At 42.1% G+C, this 12,688-nt stretch overlaps 2 protein-coding genes across 3 annotated transcripts in view; one reads left to right on the top strand and one right to left on the bottom strand.

Moving 5' to 3' along the window:
- LGMN (legumain) overlaps positions 1–2,623 on the bottom strand; it is a 42,937-nt gene extending 40,314 nt beyond the window's left edge. Inside the window, exon 1 of one of the 2 annotated variants that reach the window (XM_045013931.1) lies at positions 2,539–2,623. The gene's annotated coding sequence lies outside the window, so the exon portion shown is untranslated. Of the gene's footprint in view, positions 1–2,491 lie in introns of both variants that reach the window. The other variant, XM_045013930.1, reaches the window with a different exon arrangement.
- The window catches only part of GOLGA5 (golgin A5), a 93,463-nt gene that overhangs the window by 40,610 nt on the left and 40,165 nt on the right, over positions 1–12,688 (top strand). The gene's annotated exons all lie outside the window — the stretch shown is intronic.

The raw sequence follows: 12,688 nt of genomic DNA, 5'->3' as shown, positions 1-12,688 counted from the left end.
TGCACATTTTAATCAAGACAGCCTTTATTTTACAATAAAAATTGTGTAAGGTTAATTGAATCAATTTTAAACTTAAATTGCTTTAACAAACTGCTATCCCAGTGCTAGCTCCTCCATTCCTACAGCAGCAAGAACAATGACATGCCCCCATTTCCCAGCAAAAATGAGACTGCAGCTCCTCCCTGTGACTGAGACAAACCACTAGCCCTATTCTTAAGATCCTATGAAGTCCAGGTTGTAACATGACACTTCGAGGTCTCAGTGAAATCGGTTCAGCTGTCAAATCCACCTACTCACATACTTAACATGTAGGGACATTCTGTCCGTATTTTTTATCATGAAATCACTCTCCAAGCTGCAGGTACAAATATCAATGTAGAAATTTATATAATGTGTTATGCATCATTCTGTAAACAAGACCACTATTTCTTTGAGCGTGAACAGGATAAAAGATAGGCACTTTGGTCAGCCATAGTAGAACAAGTTGGTTATGACACCTGAACAGCGAGGAGGCTGGTTTGGGGAAATAAGTACAAAGTTTTCTAGTTACTTAACATTTTTATGATCTTTTATTACTATTTGTGTTGCCATTTTATATTTTAAACTTCTCAGGGCAGGAACAGTGTCATACTGTGTACTTCTACAGTGTTCAGTCCAACCCTGATTAGAGTTTGGGGCACTATAATATAAATGTTTAACAGATTTTCATATAAAGCTAATACTGCCCACCTCAACTGTAAATAAATGCATTTATGTGCAGTAGGGCATTTCCAACTTAATCTGCATTGTGTGGGGAAAGTCCATTATCTATACAGGAAATTTTTAATTCTTGTGACTAGTGTTCCAATGAAAACCTTATCCTAGAGCAGTGGCTCTCAACCTTTCCAGACTACTGTACCCCTTTCAGGAGACTGATTTGTCTTGCATATCCGCAAGTTTTACCTCACTTAAAAACTACTTGCTTACAAAATCAGACAAAAATACCAAGAAAAGTCTCAGCACACTATTATTGAAAAATTGCTTACTTGTTCTTTTTACCATATAATTATAAAATCAATTGGAATATAACTATTGTACTTACATTTCAGTGTATAGTATATAGAGAAGTATAAACACATCATTGTCTATATGAAACTTTACTTTGTACTGACTTCCTTAATGCATTTATGTAGCCTGTTATAAACCTAGGCAAATATCTAGATGAGTTAATATAGCCCCTGGAAGACCTCTGCATATTCCCAAGGGTCCGTGTAACCCCTGGTTGAGAACCACAGTCCTAGAGGACCAAATCTGTGCATGCCAGACAGTAAGAGACAGCTTCTCCCACAAAAATGTTCACACTTTCTTCTATGCCCTTCCCTTTATGCATGGAATGCTTTTCCTGAACTGCTCTTCAAAGTCAGTACCTCTTTCCAAGTTGTTCATCAGCACAGCTGAATGTGAAGTGTGAGAAGAGAAACTGACTAATAACCACTAGACTGAGGTGCAACTGGTGATAGTCCTTATGTTTAACAAACAAATACTCAAGCTGAAGCTATTCCTCAGTTTGACCACTTTATAAATTGTACATTTTCCTCTACACTTGCATCTACTTTTAGATTGTGCAGGGACTATGGCTTCCTTTGTTTATTCAATGCCTAGCACATTATGGGTGCTATTGGAAACAAATAGACATCAAGTGGATTTGGTTTAAGTCTGTCAGCGGTGCTCAATATGTTGTATGAATTTATTACTAATGATACTGACCACTTACAGGCTCCTAAGTGACTTCCCCACAATACTCTCTCCTGCAAAAGTTTCCTTAAGAAAGTCACAGGTGCAGTTTTGTTTCCGTTCCTGCTTACCATTTCCTTATCTCAGTATGAACTGCTGCACCTGGATTTTGTAGCTGATCAAATGTTTCTCTACTTAAAACTTGTAATGCCTTCTTGTTTCGTGGGTTTGTTTTACCCCACTACCACTACCACAGGCTGGATACTGAAATGGACACCCATGAATTAACAAGGGGAAAATTACTCTTAGCCCCTCATATACTTGAATAAAACTCCTTGGCTGGTGGGTCAACGGCTACAAGCTGTAGCCTGTTGATTTTAAGGGGTCTTGGCACAGTATTAGTGGGAATGAGCCATTACCCCCATCCCCTACCGACTCTCTGTGGAGGTCGAGGTCCACAGCGAGCTGAGGAAAGCCCATCGTCCCCCCAACAACGCACCTGTACCCACTGCCCCCCGCGGGCTGCGATGACCAGACAGGCCGGAGCTTTGCTCGGTCCCTTTCCCACTTCAGTGCCCCGATCCCCGGCGCGCCCCTGCCCGCTGGTGCCCAGACTCCCAGCAGGGCGAGGTCCCTCATCCCCCTCCCGCTCTCACCCCTACAGCCATTTCTTCCCCCCGATCCCCAGAAGGGCTCCCCGCCGCCCCGCCCTGCGTGCCCAGGCTGCTTTCCCTTCGCCCGCCCAGGCAGCGCGGCCTCCCTCCGGGCCGGCTCTTACCCAGACCGGGTACTAGGCGGGAATCGCCCCTGTCTCCTCACACGCACCTCGGCTGCTGTGATTTGCGGCTGACGGCCGGGGGGGACTGTATAGAGCCAGCCGGCCTCAGACTGGGCGGGGAGACGGGTGAGTGGCGGCGCCATCGGCCAATCCTGTCAGTGCAGAGGCGCAGCCCGAGGCCTTCCAAATGGACACTACACTTCCCAGAATGCTGTGCTCTGCCTCCGGCAGCAAAGCCAACGGCCCTCGGTGCAATGCATGCTGGGAGTCGTAGTGCTGGGGTGTTCAGTGTGAAATATAAGGGATCGGCACAGTTTGGCACGAGATGGTTGTGCGTGCCCCACTGAGAACGCAACCTGGGTAAGATCTAGGCTACAGCCCACCCCTGAGGTGACCATCGTTGTTGGGTGGAAATAACGGCAAAACCACATGCAAATTGAGGGACACCACTTTATTTTAAGGAATATTTTAGGGAAATGCCATTTCCCTTAGCATAGTATATATTTCTCTTGTGTACAATTCTACAAGTATACAGTGCAATTAGCATAAGCTATTTAATTTTAGATTTGTACTTATAAGTTTAATACATTTAGTACATCATAAAATAAGGGACAAGTGGTCACCCTAAGGGACAAAAACAATGAAATAAGGGTGTGTCCCTTAAAAATAAGGGATTGGGTTGTCATCCTACCACAACGTGTCTGTAAAGCACTTTGAAGTGATGTATAAGTGTTAAATATTATAGGGTTTTTTTGACAGGTTAAATTTAGTGGCATTGTTATAATTCTATTGCTGTAGTTGTAGCCTTAGAATAATATCCACATGGAGAATTATTAAGTGCCTTTTTCAATTTTAGTTTGTTGCTTTGGAAGCCGTATAACCTAACCCAGAAAAAGGTGCCATTGTTCAGGAATAAGATTGTCCCCTGTTATCATATAGCAATATAATTATGTTGGTACATTTCCCTGTGAGCATAATCCCATAGGCAACTGTTTTCCAGTATAGCTTGTTCCCATTAGATATACCAGTATAAGCATCTTTATACCAATAAAAGCTATTTCAGTTTAAAAATAAGTATAAAATCACATCCCAGACTGAAATAGCTAAATTAGTACAAAAACTGTTTGTAGACCTTATAACTTTGCTGAGTCAATGTAAGGGTTGCAGCTTTGAATCTTTAACAAAGAAGTTATTTTCCAAAATATTAGTCACTTCAATTAAATAAGTGTTAAGAAATTAAAACAAAAAATACCAGAAAACTTTCAACTTTTACAAAATATATATATATAGCTATACTGGCAACCATCTTAATGTAGACAACTTCTAGCAGAAAAAATGTGCTTTTGCCAGCATCGCTTATATCAGCTCCCCAAACAAAATAAGTTATGAGAAAAAGCACATTTTTGAAATATAGCTGTGTACACTAGGCCTTTTGCCAGTATAAAAATGTCATTGAAATTCACATTACCAACTGACATTGTTATACAAGGAAAAATTTCTAATGTAGACCTGGTCTATGTAGATTAGGGATAAGATTCCCTTGCCTTCTCAATTATAATAGCTATTCACTAGGTTTCTTGCTCCAATAGAGTCTAAATTACACAAGACCAGAATTTCTAATGGAAAAAACACTTTAAAAAGCTCATTCTTTTTTGCATCAAAAAAGCATAAATCACCACAAGCCCATTTTCCCTTTTGAAGTACAGTAGCCTTTAAATTCACCCTTCCCCTTTTCAAGAAGATATGTTATCTTTGTTTCAGACTCCATCTGTGATCATTGTAGTACCCATTAACATGAATACAAGAAAACTAATTTTAATTACATAATTCTGCTATGACCTTGGCAGAAATTTGTTAGAAAAAATGAGGAATGTGTATGGTTGAACTGTCTCAACCTATCACCTGATCTTAGGTTTAAAAGGTCATGGTTAACCAATGTTGGAGATCATCCTTTTTTGGATGCTGATATCTTTGGCAAGCAGACACATTTCTCCCAAACTTATGGCTACACTGTTACAATTGATTGTGTCTCATAGGTCAACACTATTTTCTAACAGAAAAAGTTATTTTGATCTTAATTTACACTACAAGAGTTATGGTTTGTATCTTGAGCTATATCCTCTGGCTCTAGTGTCTGTTGAGTGCTTGCTTAACCCAATAATTTCAAGTCCAAGGGTCTTTTTCATATTGTTTCTCTGTTGTACTTGGGTTACACCAGGTAAGCATGCTGGGATTTAGGTGTGTTACTTCCAATGGAGCTAACGGCTACATAGTTAAAAACTCGTGTTATGCGATGCTCAGCAATGTGCAAAATATAGAAGACAAGACCTCTGCCCCAGTGAGCTTAGCCTAATCTTTATATACTTAGATCAGATGCATAATATCACTGATCAAAGTGGTGCAGATTTTTTTCATTTAATACACTTCTTTCTCTGATGGAGTTAACATTAAGAGGCTTCTTCGGTGGAGTGAGTGGGGTGTTTGGATACAGAGAGGGTTTCAAGTGTAATGACCATGGTAATGACAGTGAGAAGACAAAAGTGGGAGAAAAATGTAAAAGGTCTGAGTAGGCAGGCAAGCTTGGGACAGACATAGGCAGAGCAAGGAGTAAGAAAAAAGGAGAGAAGAGAAGCAGTTGTGCAGAGCTTAAAGGGAAAAACAAGATGTTTGGATCTGATGCAGCAGATGAGAGGAAGCCAAGTGAGAAACATCAGTAGAGTGTAGGAGAAGTAGATCAATCTTAAGAGAAAAGTCTTCATGAGACTAAAAGAGAGTGAGGAGAGAATCAAGAATGCCACTGAGGAGATTTGTGTAGTCCAGGCAAGAAGGGACTAAGGCATGGACAGGACTTTGTGGTAAGAATGGAGCAGTAAAGGATAGAATTTGGAGATGGAAAGATTTGGCAATAGATTGACTTTTGGAGAAGGAAAGAGGAAGAGTCCAATTACACACCGAAGGTGCAAGCTTGGTAAAAGAGATGATGGAATTAATAGAATCATAGAATCATAGACTTTAAGGTCAGAAGGGACCATTATGATCATCTAGTCTGACCTCATGCACAACGCAGGCCACAGAATCTTGTCGATGACGCTGAGGTGAGGATTTGAGAGGAAAGAGAGTGTGCAATTTTGCCATGTCTGAACTGGGATTATGATGAGGGTGACCACACGTCCCATTTTGGCCTTGTCCCAGTCTTGTCAACTGATCAGTTAGCAAGAGCAAACTGGACAAATGCCCAGTTTTGCCAAAAAAGTGGGGTGTGACCCCTAGTGGGGTGCAAAGGAATGTGGGGGGGGGCAAGCAGCAATGCCAGCCCTGCACGGGAGGGAGGGCTCAGGACAGTGGCTCGGGCTGCCTGGCCCAGTCCCACATAGGCAGGTGGCAGGACGTCTGGAACTGGCCCTGGGCAATAGTGGGAAAAGGGGAGGGCTCTGGTTGGCCCCACATGGGCAGGCAGCAGGGGGCATTGGTCTGCCCCGTGTGAGGTGGAGAGAGGCATGTCTTAGGCTGGTCCCACGCGGGCAGGCCACAGGGGAGCTTGGGCCGGCCTTTGCTGGGGGGGGGGATTAGAGGGGAGGCCTTGGGTCAGCCCCATGGGGTGTCCCATTTTCCCTTTGGGAAAATATTGTCACCCTAATCATGATAATCAGGATGAGATACACAAGACAGCACTGGAGACATTAGACTGAAGTTAATAGAGGGAGAGGGAGAGATTTGAGAGTCAAACATCAACTATTCTATCATAGTTGTGTGATCCTGTATCCATGGGTTAGACAGCAGCAGAAAACAAAAGAAGTTTGATGGTTTTGTGCATGAGAATAATAAATATTTGAAACCCTTTCCCAGGATGAATGAAAAACTTAAATGTGACTCTTGCTAGAATTGCTCCAAATAGGTTTAGCTACGTTTAGGCAGCAGTGTAATAATTAAAAGATCTAACAAGGGATAGGGAAGAGAGCTAACAATCTAGCATGACCATCACCACCTAGTGGAAGGGGAGCAATGAAACAGGTGCATCTGTTGGCAGGTTGGGGAGAAAAATTCTGTTTTGAGTGGGGGAAGGGAGAGAGAGAGAGAATGGGGAGTGTGTGTGTGTCAGTGGGGAAGAATATCATACATGTAAAACATTCTGATAGTGCTGTGACAATTCTGGAAAGCAAACACAGCTGTCACCCAGACATCAAATGACAAACTCCTGGTACATTTGGGTGCATTTCCACCAGACCAATGTTGCCAGAGATTATTTGAGAACTGAGAACTGTGAATTACTAATTGGCTAGAAAACTCTGAAACTTCTGATCAAAGCAGAACTGAATTACTCACAACATGCATCTGCTCTTAAAAGCCAAAAAGCCCTTATCTGCGGCTTTCATATGAGGTTTCAGTAAACACAAGATGGAAAGTCCTACACTGTCATGTGTGGTATTGTACACTGTCATGTGTGGTAAGTTATATAACTTACCTGAAATTCTCCTTTTCTGAAAATATCGTTCCAACAGAATTCTCACTTCTGCATCCCAGCTCTATAGTGCAAGGTTGGGCTGACGCTTTGGAGACTGATAATGGCATAGTTTGCCACCTCTCCGCAAAAGAAGTCTTCCACATTTCTGGTGTAGCCTTGAAGATTTTCTAACATACACATAGTTATGGTACCAACTCACTACCCTTACAGCTAAGGACAACTGGATTGGGAACCCATCAATGCTGTTTTTAATCAACTAGAAGGGCTGCTATAAAAACATATCAAACCTGAGGTTAAGTATGCTCTACCTCAGCAACCCTCCCATGGGTCAGGGATTATCTATATGAAGCCTCTCAGTCTGGGGGAGACTGACATGAGCCACAAATCAAACATAGCTCTTACTGAACCAAATGCTTAGCTTACACCATTAATAGAATGAATTGAAAAAGTAGCGTATGAAGTTAGTGAGTTTGCCAATCTATAAAGAAAATTTTCTAGAGACTGTACCTTTTAAACCCTACAGGGACTTTCTATAAAAAAATATTTCCTGTTTACTTGTTGGGAAAATTGTCACTAAATATTTTCAAACAGGAAAATGGTACAAAATTATGACCATTGAAACTGTGCTGATGTCATTGCTTAAAAAGCATGTTATCTACTAAAATTAGTCTTTTCTGATTTGATTCAATAACAGGACCCCTGGGACAGTTCAGAGCCCAGACCATAGCAGTTCAACCTAACTTAATCTAGACGAATGTGCCTATTCAGCAACTAATTTTATACTGTTAAAATGACTATAGGTTTGTTTCTGCTGTCATTTATTACAGGACAAAAAAATTGAAGGTAGCATGAAGGTGATGGACTGCATAAGCCTATTTGCATATATACATAGCAAAAATACCAACACATTGCCTAAATAGGTGGGGTTAAAGACAATCTTATCCACCCCAACTCCTCCTTAAAATTGGAAAGATTTCCTTCCTAGCCACCCACAAGCTACGCCTTTCATCCTGCCCTGAAGTCAACAAACTGTCTTGGCAGGATCACAGTGTTGTTAAGTTGGGTGCTTTGGCTAAATTATTGCCTAAAACCAGTCCTGAGCTGCAGAAATATTCACATTGTATTAGTCTGTCCTGACTTGTTTTGAGCGCCCTTCAGAGTTGTCATCCCTTTGTTAGGGGCCTGCAATAACTTGTGTTTAACAAAATAAAAAGAGGAAATGAAACTCTGAAAGCAAAGTCAGATGCAATGTGAGAAGGGTAGAAAAATCACATGGTTGATGAAGCAACGTGGTGAGTCTGACCTTGTAAAATCAGCAAGACAAGATTTTGGCAGATGGGTCAAAGTGGCAGAAATGCAAAACTGCTTATCTTGCGAATCCATGCAGAGGTCAGACAGGATGATCCTGGTCCCCTTGGACATCCAGCACCTTTGAAAAGACTTAAGAGCTAGTTCTGGTTACATTTTTACAGCAAAATTATCCAGGGAATGGATGATCTTAGTTACTCAAAGAAGCAAAGTCCATTTTTTCTGAATAAAAAATAAGAGGGGACTTCACTGACGTTCCCATAGTTTTGAAGGAAATAATGACAGAGCTAAAGTCAGACACAGGGAGATCAGCTCAAGCTAAACAAGCTTGGGGAGCTAAAGGAGTTCATGCTTCATTCCATTTCTCAGATTGTGTCACAGTTTCAAGGTAACTGCACCTATGACACCCTCCGAAGTATGTTCAAGGAACGCCGTCTCAAGCCTCTAGCTATCACCTGTCACTGGGATGGGACCCATGTCCTACCCCCCCCCCCCAACCAGGAGGTTAGACTTCCAGCCTCCTTGCCTTCACTCTGATTCTCCCCAAGCAGCTTTGGTAAACGTCCAACCCCTGCTCTTTGTCTTCTCTCCAAGTACATTGACAGTGTTTACCAGGAACCAAACAGCCCTTTCAAAGCGGAGTACATTTATTTAAAGACAAAAGCATACAGAGAAAATATACAGCAACAACAGGATCTAATTGCTTTACCAGTAGGCCCCCCAATAGTCCTATGGAGACTCTGGCAGGTTCCATTCTTTCCAATCCTTCAGGAGGATGCAGTTTCCTTTTGGACAAAAGGTCAGGTCTATTAAGCCATTCAATCAAAAAGACGACCTCCCCCCTGTCAGGTTAAACTGTGCCTTTTATACCAAAACACTTGCTTTGACTTCTAGCCTCCTGAAAACAGGTAAAACCAGTCACTGCCCTTTTCCCCCACAAGGTCAAACTTCAAGAGACTAGGTATCTGCATAAATGGTTCTCAACCTGCTCTCTGCTCCCCAGTAAGCCAGGAACACCCACATACAAAAGTCTGTGGATATTTGATGGGCCCATATCATCTTGCCCTTCTTAATATAATGGACTACAAAGTTTTCATGCTTTCCAGGCGATAACTATATATTAAATACAATAGTTTCAGGATAGCGCTACGTTAATCATAGCTGTTACATCTTGCATTGCTGGGGGCAACATCAACATAAAGGGAGGAAGTGCTTGTAGATGAGGAATCTTTGGCCTGAATTTCCAGAGGCAGCGTGTGATTTTGAGAGCCTGTTTTCGGTACCCAACTTGAGACACATGAAGGGGATCTGCTTCTCAGAAGGCAGGTGCTCAGCAGTTCTGAAAAATCAGACTTTTTTTTGATGTCTCAGGTTGAGCACTCCAAAATGGAGGAAACTCAAATCACTTGTCTAAAAATGTAGGTCTAAAAAGGTCTGTGTAAAAATGGTACCACCTTACTTAGAAGAACTCCTCCTGTATTCAGTCACATGTGCTGATTTCAATGACAGAAATACATTCCAAAGGATTCAGGTTTAAGGTTCTGATTATGGCCCACCTCTACTAATTAGCTTACTCAAACATCCCTCTATATGCTAGTAGTAGATGGATACATCTATCTAAAGTACTTGTATGGCCCCCCATTACTGTAATATCTGGGTGCCTCACAATCTTTTAATATATGTATCATTGCAAACACACTGGAAGGAGAATTGCAGCACAAAGAGACTAAGTGACGTGCCCTAGGTCACACAAAAATCTGTGGCAGAGAAGGAAATTCAATCTCTATTGCTGAGGTCCCAGGCTAATGCCCTAACCACTGGACAATCTTTATATGAGACAGAAGGTAATGAATGTCCTGCCTCTTTTGATGTGGTGTCTGCTGAACCATTCAACATTGTTAAAACAAATACAGGTTGTGAAAGCACACATACAGGGGAAAGTCCCTATGTCACACTCATCCTATAACAAGCTCTGCTGGATTTTCTAGTTCCAAATTTCCCATGAGTACAGAATCTTCTGATACTGAATGCACCTTAGCTCCTGGGTTCTCACACTTAAATTGTATGTAACTATTTAAACAAATATGCTGTTCACTTTAATTACACCTGGGAGAATTCTGCACCACTGCACATGAGCAGAATTTTTGTCCTCTGCAGATTTTTTGTTTCCCCGCAGAAAAATGACTTTGACAGGGAAGCAAAGGAAAGCTACAGGAGTGATCATGTTACCCTCCCCAGCAATAGGTTTCTGGTGTCCAGCTGGCAGAGAGGTAAATCACTGTGGGGCATGTAGCTACACACCACAGTGAAAAGCAGGCTGTGTCCACATTGCGGTGTGTAGCTACACATACCCTACACACTGTCACAAGAGGTGTGCTATGTATACATAGCCACAGATCACCAAAAGCACTCCGCTTTCTTACTAACATCCTGTGAAAAACTGGGTCAAAATCAATTTCTGTCCTTGTATCAATCCTATGAAAAGCTTTGGAAGAAGTAACCTGAGGGACTGTCTCACCCTGTGTGATTGTGACTATCCATGACAGTTGCATTCCAATGGAACAATAGTGCTGTCACCCTCTAGAGTGAGATTCATATGTGCAGAGATAGAACTTTCTTGGTGAGTGGCCATAGATTTGGAACTCATTCTTGGAAGATATCCACATAATTACAGACATCAGCATATTCAGAACAGAATGTAAACCCCATTTCTTTGAGCCTGCTTTCCCACTATATCACCATCAAAAGAAAGAGAAATTGATCCCTGTTGACAGGGAAAGGGAAAAAAAGAAATATCATAAATTCATTATTTTGAAAGGTGCTGAGGTACAATGGAGATGAGCACTAAAAGTGGCAAAACAAAATTCAAAGTTTGAAAATTGTGATTGAAAAAGGACAGGTTTTTTTGTGAAAATGTTCATGAATTCATCCTTTTTTTCGACTATCTTTAATGAGCACTCTGTAAGAATCTAGATAGATGCCATTTGTTTAGTTCCATGCAGTTTTACATTAAGCTGTGTCCTGTAGGCAGTGATGAGCTGCCAAAATCTTAACAACCGGTTCCCTATAAAAAGTTCTGATTTAAGGGGGGGGAGCGGGGGAGGGGCCAGGGAGAGATTGTCGTAGGGCCAATTGCCCCACTTGCCCCCTACCCTCCTCTCTGGCCAGCCCTGGAGCTTGCAGCAGCCCCCCACACACACACACACCTCGCTGGGCCATTCAAAAAGTGGCAGCAGGAGACTCCAGAGCTCAGCTGAGCTGCCCAGCTGGTGCCGGTGGCTGGCCACGCTGCAGCTGGGGGGAAGCGGGGGAAGGGCCGGGGGAGCCTCAGCCTCCCCAGCTGGGAATCCTGGGAGCAACAGGATGGTCCGGCCCACAGACCACTCCCTTGCCCTTTAACAACCGGTTCTCCACGGAGGTCTAATTTTAGCAACCGGTTCTTGAGAACCTGTGGGAACCTGCTCCAGCTCACCACTGCCTGTAGGTAGATAGCATTATTATCCTCAAAGCATTACTGTGAGCACTCATAAGCTCTTTCCAACAAATGCACCAGAAAGAAACTGAGCATATGCTTGGATGTGGGTGAAATACCCAAATCCTCAGCTATCATTTCAACCCCTGAGTCTTCTGATGTCTGACAAAATAAATGCACTCTTCATTTTGAGATTTTTTGCCCCTTTTTATAACCACATCATCAGTTTTTGTCCCCTAACTTTCCTCGCTATCAGCATTTAGAATGGCAGGCACTGTTACCAGTTTGTGTGACTACTACATCAGTACTGTAATTTTCTGACAGAGAAGGAGAGAAAATGGAAAGAGGAAATAAGCACTGAAGATATTGCAGGAAAAGTTGTGTCATCTATTACATGAAGGAGAAGAATGAATTAGGAATGATGATGGGAAAGGAAAGAAGATGTAATAATAGCAACACAAGGTTATACTTTTAAATGTATTGTTGATTTCCACTAGGTTACAATTAAATAAAGTACATAGGAGACATTACACAACTGTTTTATTGCTTTAAACTGTAGGAGGTGTGGCTTTGGAGAAGTCTTGTGACACAGGTGTTTTCTACCCTGGCTAGTCAGTGTCTTAAATATTTTTAAAGCTCTACATTTTGTACCTGGCAATCTGAGAGATTGCCACTCTATCCACAGCCACGTTTCAGCTAACAATCCCCATATTTAATAATCTCAGGGCTGGAGGAAGGATAGTCTCAGGGTCAGAGTCACTGCTGCCTTGCACCTTGAGTAGTCATTTAACTGTAATGTAGCTAGAGTTAAGGTTGCCCGACACTCTCCATGTATTCAGTTGCTTATAACTTCGCCAAGCTTTTCGTCATTTCATTTAAGATTTTCCATGCTAGGTGTCTGCCTCAGGTTGAATGTTTTTTGGAAACTTCCAGATAAAATAGTTCAGTCATTTCT

Source organism: Mauremys mutica, chromosome 4 (assembly GCF_020497125.1).
Source record: "Mauremys mutica isolate MM-2020 ecotype Southern chromosome 4, ASM2049712v1, whole genome shotgun sequence".
In the NCBI taxonomy this organism is placed as follows: domain Eukaryota; kingdom Metazoa; phylum Chordata; order Testudines; family Geoemydidae; genus Mauremys; species Mauremys mutica.
Note: the sequence above shows the minus strand (reverse complement) of the source record. Positions and strands in the feature narration are given on the sequence as shown.